This window comes from Cebus imitator, unplaced genomic scaffold, assembly GCF_001604975.1.
Source record: "Cebus imitator isolate Cc_AM_T3 unplaced genomic scaffold, Cebus_imitator-1.0 Scaffold218, whole genome shotgun sequence".
NCBI classification, from domain to species: Eukaryota; Metazoa; Chordata; class Mammalia; order Primates; family Cebidae; genus Cebus; species Cebus imitator.
This window is the reverse complement of record NW_016107533.1, coordinates 3,610,411-3,619,847: the sequence shown is the minus strand read 5'-3', so window position 1 is coordinate 3,619,847 and position 9,437 is coordinate 3,610,411. Positions and strand designations below refer to the sequence as shown.

The following is a 9,437-nucleotide window of genomic DNA, read 5'->3' as shown; positions in this document are numbered from 1 at the left end:
ACCAAGTTTCACGGGAAAACTTATACTAATAAGGTATCCTTGAGCTTGAATATTCTATGCATCTAGGATGCCATAAGAACCCTATTGAATCAAATATTTCTCTATCCCTTTCTTAATCAATCATATATGTTTCCATATTTTCATAGGGACTCTTGTCCTATTAGGTTTGATAGCAGTAAAAGCCACTTATGTGTACAAAGTGTTATGTAATATAATCATATAATGATATATTTGTCCAATACCAATACAATCCTTGATGCCTTCTTCATTTAGTCAACATAATATGAAAGTTGGCATTTACATAAAATGGTCCAGATATAATTTTTATAGTTGTTAATCCACTAACAAGTGAGCATTCAACTATATAACTTTTTTAGTATTGTACGTATGCTCAGCAAATATCCTGCCACAGCACTTCATGGGAAAAAAGTCACATTTATACCTACTAGATCCAAAAATTTAAAAGAAGAGCAGCATACAAATTTATATGTAAAAAAAAATAGCCCATAGTTATCACTTAATATGACCATTAGAGAACTAACTTACATTATCTAAAATATATTTATCTTCACAGTTACTATGTTTACTTTCAGATTCAAAATACAACTTGAGAATTCTGGGGAAAAATTGCATTATATTTGTGTAAACTGTCCATTTATCAACGTTTACCAAAATAAAAGAAAATCATGTTTTAAAGAGATTTGCAACTATCCCTTTTTTTCTTTTATTTTTATTTTGTACTAAAAGAAGCCTACCAAATTACAGCTTACATAACTTCAAAATCAATATTTAAAAATAATATATTCTAACTTTATCCTAGAAACCTTACTGAAAATAGTAGATATTCTGCAATGCATATTCAAACTTTCTAAATCCTTTTTATATTCCTTAATATCTTTATTGAGCTATACACACACATACACACACACACACACACACACACACACACACTCATAGCTTTAAGATGCTTAACTAAAACATTTACTTATGACTCATTATTGACAATTAAAACTTAAAGTAAATACTCTCTTACTTTTGATATATTCTATAAGTGTAGAGAATTTTATTGTGTATGCCTGAACAGTAAGTTACATAAGACAAGTAATTTGGTGTAAAGCATTATGTAAAAAAATTATTCAGTTTTTATTTGGAAATAAAAATAAACCTAATAAATCTTGAGGGGAAACAACTATCATTTAATAGGTTGGATTGAACCTGCAACATATGGCCGCCTTCATATTCTGTGCTTGTAAGCCTTAATCATGACTGGCAAGACACAAGGAGAAAAAGTTCTTAAACCTAACCTCAAACAATCATTTGGTTAAGGCAATCAAGTGACTTGTCAATTATTAGAAAGCTCGTCTAAAACCAGTTACAGCCATGGGTTACCTGTTTTCTGCAATGAATTTATCTGCCAGTATCAAGGAAGAATGTGTTTAAAGATGTAAATGTTTCAATCAATTTTGAACCCGGTTTTTCATTTCTCCCTGTACCCATCACTGTTGACTTGTAACGGCAGTTCTACAAGAAGAAGATAACTTTCTCAACTCTTGTTTTGGGGCTTGGACATGTGATTTGCTCTGATGCATAGTGTTAACAAGAACTTGACATAGCTTTTATTATTGGAGTGCTCTATTGTGGCTCTGCTTTCAACAAAGACTATCAGCCAAATGGTCCAAAGAAGACGACATACATACAGGTGTGTAGATCCAAAGGTAGCTGATCAAGTTAGCCTATTCCTGACACCCAAGTGGCCCAACTGTCATCAACAGAGCTACCTTAGTCAAGTCACTTATTCGCAAGGATTGCTTATTGTTGGATATCACTGAGTTTATGAATATTTCTTTTTCTCAATAGTTAACAGATGCTTGAATAATATCTGTGTATTACCTCAATATCATTATCCTGATTATTATACTGCACTATCATAGGGGGGAACTGGGAAAGGATAATTGGAATTCCTTTATATTATTTCTTACAAAGGAAAATGAATAGAATATTATCTCAATAAAAATTTTAATAAATATATAAATAACATGCACAATCACATTGGCATAAATGGTAAAACTGGGGTGATGAGAATTTATTTGCCAAAATATTTACCATTTTCCTATTTTAGTGCATAAGGAAAAATATAATTTATAAGACCAAGTATAATTTAACTATACCAGATTCTGAACTTCATAAGATAGATATGATTCTTATTTATTTTTGTTTGCCTGCATATCTTCCAATGTCAAAATTGCCCATGTAGAATTAATTGTAATTATTTATTGGATAGTCAGTGTTTTATACTGAACAGCTCTTATCATAGTAGTTTTATGTTATTAGGTAAACTTCCTCATTGTAAACTATTATTCTTCAGATCATCTCAAAATCTAACATATTACAAGATTTAAATTGAACTGAAAGTTGCGCTGTGCATACACATGTAAATGTATACTAATACAGAAACTTTTGTATAACAATATTCTGAATCAACAATTTAAATGGTCTGAGATTTCATCCTTACAATATTTATGACTTTAAAGTTATTTTATATTCCATAACATAATAATTTGGTAATGACTAACTTCCTAACTGTCTCTTTCACATCTTCATTCCTGAGGCTATAGATTAAGGGGTTCAGCATGGGGATGACCACTGTGTAGAATACAGAGGCGACCTTGACCATGAGCCATGAACTTTTGGAGTTAGGAACACAGTAGAGAAAAAAGATGGTCCCATGGAAAATGATAATGACGGTCAGGTGGGAGGCACACTTGGAGAACGCCTTCTGGCGCCCCCCAGTGGAAGGCATCTTCATGACAGTGATAAAAATAAAAGCATAGGAAGTGAGAATGATCATCAGGCTGCTTATTTCATTGAATGTGGCAGAAACTAAAATGATTTTCTGGCTCACGTAGGAGTCAGAACAAGACACAGCAACAATGGCAGCATGCTCACAGACAAAGTTATTAATGATATGATTTCCTCTGAAGGATAATTCCAGGAGAAACTATGTAAGTGTCAGAGAACAGACTATCCCCCAAGAGTATGATGCAGCCACCAACAAGGAGCAAAGCCTCTGGGACATTGCAACTGTGTAGAGCAGAGGGTTACACACCGTCACAAATCTGTCATAGGCCATCACTGCCAGCATAAGTGTTTCTGTCACCACAAATATGCAGGCAAAGAAGAATTGCATGATGCATCCTGTGAAGGAGATGTTTCTGTCGTCCACAACCAAGTTCTCCAGGAGTTTGGGTGTAACCGTGGTGGAATAACAGAAATCAACAAAGGACAAGTAGCTGAGGAAAAAGTACATGGGGGTGTGGAGTTTGGGGTTGATTCTGATGACCATGATCATGCCCAGGTTCCCCAGCACAGTGACTGTGTAGATGGTCAGGAAGACCAGGAACAGGGGCACCTGAATGTCTGGATATTCTGAGAAGCCCAAGAGGATGAAGATGACTCCAGCAGTCTGATTTTTTTGTATCCTATCAGAAAAAAAAAAAAGGAAGTTGAACCAGAGAAGTAGGAACAAATAAGTGCAACAGGAATCAAAAAGGAAGAAATATTGAGAGACTAAGTGGGTCTTTATTAAGAGTATTGCTGAAAATTCTAGGTTTCCACTGTTACATTATTTCAAAAGGTAGAGTACTTAGATAAAAAATACAAGTTGATTAGGAATTTTTTGTGAATAGAATAATAAAAAACAAAATTAAGACAGGAATAACAACAAAACAGGCTATACCTTCCTATATTTCAGACAATAAGACCCACTATCATCATAGACAGCAGGCTTCATGAGAAGGGCCACTCTTACTTTGCATGAATCTGAGATAAGTGAGAATATTTCTGTTGGAAGATATATATATGCATTTCTACAGTTTCATTACTGCCTGATTTGTAAAGCTATGAGACAGTTAACTTACAACGCTTAACACGCAGTAAAATGTTAACATTCCTGGAAAATGGTAAATTTAATATTTTATTGGTGGTTTTATTTTTAATGACCTTCTGATTCCTTGTAATCCAATACTATAACACATTCTGAAGCTGTGTTGCACCAATATGCTAATCTTTCTCATGCATGTTGAAGTAAACTTGAAAAATGTTTAATGTTATTCTTCATGGTCCATTATATCACTTACGAGGCGGCTATTGCAACAAAATATGTGATGTATGTGTCTGTAGTGATAAAGTAATTGAAGCAATATTAAATGAGAAGTTCTTCATTTTCCAATGCAGCAAATCCCAAAAGATAGGTAGGTGACAGACAATAATAAACATGAAAGTACTGAATACGGCAAATAAATTTTAGTTTTTAGGAAAAATACATTCTGATTTAGATTTAAGTTTAAAGCTTTGCCAAGAATAAGTGTCAGGGAGACCCATCTCAAACAGGACACCATAATATTCTCTGAATATGCCTTGATGCCACTAGGCATTTCCTCAATGGTAAAATGTAATAATATATTCATGATTGGAAATTTAAATCAGTAGTATGGAAGCAGAAAGATTGCTAATGGATATAATGATTATTAGACATCATATAAAACATATTAGATATAAAGTTTTATATTTATTAGAATTATAGCTAATTAGTGAGGCTTCAACAAACTTAAAGAGTTATTGAAATGAGGCCTGTGTAGGACACCTATTAACATGTGGACACATTCGTGAATACAATACAGAGAATCATTTTCCTGAACCCACACAATGGAAGTACTAGAATTTCATTTGTGGCTTTAGTCTAAATCACATAACTATATTTTCCCCATTCTCCTTTATGTTTTTCCATTACACAATAGCTTTCTCTAGTTCTTATAAGATTGTGTCTGTAGGAAAGCTATCTTCCAAAGGGACCAATGACTCAGCAATTTCCCTGAAACAATTATTCATAAAATCTTAACACTATGAAACTGGATTCTGACTGTATTTTTCAGTTGCACTCCATAATTTGAAATATTTTTGTAGCATTGCAAGCATAATTTTCTCTAATTACTTTCACCTGAGAGTCAACTTTAATAATTCCAAATGCTGTTTTTTGATGAATGCATGAAAACTACATTGTGTATCCTGAAATTTCAAAAACTTCTTAGATCTAGATATTCAATCTCATTACTATTAAAACATTCTTCTCAAAGTCATGGTAGATGTATCAAGCTGTTATGGAGCACATGCCCATTTACCTAAAGTCTGCTTTCTATCTATTCTCACTAGCATGATGCTTTATTTTACCATCTACTGTTATAAAGATTACACATTGTTTCTCCTCCTCTGTATAGATTGCAAACATTAGTGTTTATAACTCACAATTACCATAAACCATATGCTACCATTTATCAGATTTGGCTATTAGTCTCACTGATCTCCTCAGAAAGCACAGGAAATTTAAAGATAATGCCAATTTTGTTTTATTCTTTTTATTTGCCAAAGTATTCATTTTATTGAGGGGTACATGGTGGGAGCCTAATGAGAGAACCAAAAACCAGAATTGATACTATTTGAAAGAGAGAAGGAATCTGGATATAGCAACATAGGACCACCATTCCTTGAACTAAGTGGATTTGGGTCACCTCGACCTACACTTGTGTTTGTCTCATACTAAGATTACCAGAACTCAGTATTTTCCTTCTACAATAAAATTTTAAAACACTAAATCAACTCACCTAAATACAGAGGCATTTGAATGATTCATTTACTGAAGGATCTTTGGCTGAACTTAATGAACTCCAATAATGCTCCTCCTTAGTACTTAATAGAAACAAACATGAAAACAACAGTAGAAGTGTCAACAGTATATTTCATTGAAGAATTAAATGTTACTTTTTTCCCCAACCTCTTAAGAAAACTCGGAGATAACAGAAATAAGGTCACATCTAGAAGCTAAGTCCTAGCACCAAACTGTGTCACAAATATATGCCCCAAGGACACTGGGGACTTTTGACACTGCAGAATATCACTGAAGCATTGCCTTGGAGGCTACTGTTGGAACAATTAGATATAACACTATCCCATGTGGTATCTTGTTTGTATTAGTGCCTTTCTAAAGCCCTTGACATTTGTCTTATTGACTTCACTCAATTAATCTTAATACGGAATGTATCTTGACTTTACATAGGTTTAAAATACAGGAATGTGAACAGAAAAAAATCAGCTATAAAACAATAGTCCAGAGATAGCTATTATTACCTCATGTTAAATTTATTTTCTTTTTTATGAAGGTATATTTATGTTATTATATGTCCAAATACAAAGCTGCCTAAATAATGCTACATCATTTACATATTCTTTGTGGCAATATAAACTTCATTTGGTAGTCACACCATTGTTTCTTTTTTAATAGAAAACAATTTGTGTTGGCCTTTTTAAAATATGGCTATATTCAGATGTTTATGTTGACTACTGAATCTGAAAAAAAAACTGAGTTATGTTTCTAAAAGTAAACCAGTTTATGAAAAATGCCATTTTTGGGGAAGGATGATGTATTCATTAATTTTGGTACTCTATGTAGCATGCTTTTAAAAAATAAAGCTTATTTTTCTCTAATGCAAGATCCAAAATGTATTCCTATACATTGGGCATCTCTGCTGCATGTAGTAATGCAGAACACGTGTTACTTTTCTCTTGTGTTTCACCATTATCATGGTGTGTCCGAGGTTAGGGTTGTATTTTGCATGTGAGGAAGAGGGAATCATGTAACATCCCTTTAATTTGTCCTCAGAAAACAGCTCATTTCATTGCAGAGGGTCTCCTATAGTACATAGGGAAATCAAGGGCAAAAGAGCTGATCACCAGTCTCAGACACGATACAACTAAGGAGCTACAAGTAGAAAAGCAATAGAAATCTGTTCTTGAGGATATTCGCCTGTGGTTTTCTTTGCTTGTAGTATCTTCATTGTCTTTGTTATCAACATAATGCCAGTTCCATAAAATGAGTCTCAAAGTGTTCTCATTTCTTTAATTTTTGGCATGTTTTTAGAAAGATTAGTGTTTGTACTTTTTATATGTTTGGTAAAATTCACAAGTGAAACCGTCTTGTTCTGCATTTCCTTTGTTGGGAGGTTTTTGATTACTGATACAGTAATAGTTTTTGGTCTGTTTAGAGTTTCTATTTATTCATGATTTGGTCATTGTAGTTTGTATATTTCTAAATATTTATTTCTTATAAATCCTCCAATTCGTTGGCATACAATGGTTCATAGTAGTCAATTTGGATTCTTCTTAATTTCCATGGCATCCGTTGGTTAGATGCAATGTTTCCTCACTTGTTTCTGATTACAGTTGAGTCTGCTCCTTTTTTTCTTGGTCCACCTATTATTTGTCATTTATATTTATATTTTTTAAAACCTGAGTTTTATTGATTTATTCTGTTTTTTATATTACTTATCTCATTTATTTCTGTTCTAACATTTATTATTTCCATCTTTCTGTTAACTTTGTGCTTCACATCCCATGTTCATGGATTAGAAAATTTAATATTGTTAAAAGGTTCATTCTACTCAAATACATATAAGGATTTAATGAAATGTCAATTAAAATACCTACATTTAAATTCCTGTTTTTACAAAATAGAACAGAAAACTAAATTTTTTGTAAATATATGAAAGATCAATATAGCTAAAGGAAACAAGAAAAAAAGAGAAAAGTGCTGGAGGCAACACTCTTCCAGATTTCAAAATATATTACAAAGTTGCAATAAATAAAATAGTATTGCACTGCCCTATAAATGCACAGATAGACCATTGGGCAGAATAGAAAGCCTAGACATAACCCACACACATACGGACGATTAACCTTTAACAAATGCCTCTTCAACAAATAGTGTCAGGACAACTGGATATCCACATGCAAAAGAATGAAATCAGGCCCTCTTCTGACATGATACACAAAAATCAACTCAAAATAGATTAAAAATTTTAATTTAGGGCCATAAGGGAAAATCTTTAAGACACTGTTTTTCTCAATTATTTCTTAAATACGCCAACAAAAAGAAAAGAATAACAGTGAAAATAAATCAGTGGGATTATATCACACTAAAAAGTTGCACAGCAAGCGAAACAATCAACAGAGTGAAGAGGCAACCTGTGAAATGGAAGAAAATATTTGCAAATCATATGTTTGAAAAAAGTTAATATCTAAAATACATAAGGAACTTCTACTTTCAATAGCACAAGAGAAATGCCCAATTAAAACAGGCCTAGGACTTAAATAGACATTTCTCCATAATGGATATACAGATGGCCAATATGTACATGAAAAGACAATAAAATCACTAATCATCTGGGAATTACAAGATGAAAAACACACTGAGATATCACCTCATACCTATTAGTGTTGCTACTATAAAAAATAATAATAATAATTAGTGTTGCAAGACTCTGGAGCTATAAGACCCTTGTACATTGTTGATGGAAATATAAAGTGATACAGCCACCATGGGTAGCCATTGAAAGATAAATGGATACAGAAAATCTGGTATATACATACAATGGAATACTATTCAGCCTTAAAAGTAAGAGAATTCTGCTATATGTGACAACAGAAATAAACCTGGAGGGCCTTACGCTAAATTAAATAAGTTAGCAACAGAAGTACAAATATGTTCCTGATAGCGACAGGAGGCAGAGAAATTCTTAGCAGACAGGGGCAGGTCCTTGGCAAAACCCCACCTTCAAGCCAAAAAGCCTGAAACCTGTGGCCCAGACTGAAAACTTCCATCCCTATTTGTCTGCTCTCTCCCAGTTGGTTCTTTCTGAATAATGTCTTTTTACCAATTGAATGTTATCTTTTCCAAAACTACCTATGGCTCACCACACCCCACCCTGTACCTTTAAGATCCCAGACTCAGCTGGCAGAGGGGAAAAGTGACTGAAACTCAGAAAGAAGTGGCTGGACATCAGAGAGAGGTGACTTTGACTTCAGAAAAAGTGGCTGGATAAAGCAATTTGACTTCGGAAAAGAGAGGTAAAGAGGCGGATTGACTTCAGGGGAGAGCAACCTTCCCTTCCCATCCACTTTCCAGCTCCCCCCTCTCCACTGAGAGCTGCTTTCATCACTCAGTAAAATTCTCCACATTCACCATCCTTCAATTCATACACATGACCTCATTTGTCTTGGGTACCAGGCAAAAATTCAGGATGTACCAGGTGTGGGCATCTAAAGGGTTTGTCACACTGGTCCTTTGCCCTCACTGGTGGAAGGCAGTTTCCTCATGTGACCAGGCAAAGGGCCCATTGAGCTGGTAACACACTGCTGTCTGCAAACAATAGAGCCAAGAGAGCCTTTAGCACACCTTCTGGGGTCTGGGGGTCACAGGCACATCGCGTGGATACTACTGTGGGGCCCACATTGAGTTTGCTCCTGCCAGCACCAAAGCAGCTGGTTCTGTACTCGCTTGCTCCAGTTCCTGCACTCATTCACTGTCATGACCCCTTCAGCGAGGAGTT

General features: G+C 34.3%; 1 pseudogene; it reads right to left on the bottom strand.

Moving 5' to 3' along the window:
* Window positions 1-2,536: 2,536 nt before the first annotated feature.
* Window positions 2,537-6,185, bottom strand: LOC108318415 (annotated as a pseudogene).
* Window positions 6,186-9,437: the final 3,252 nt, after the last annotated feature.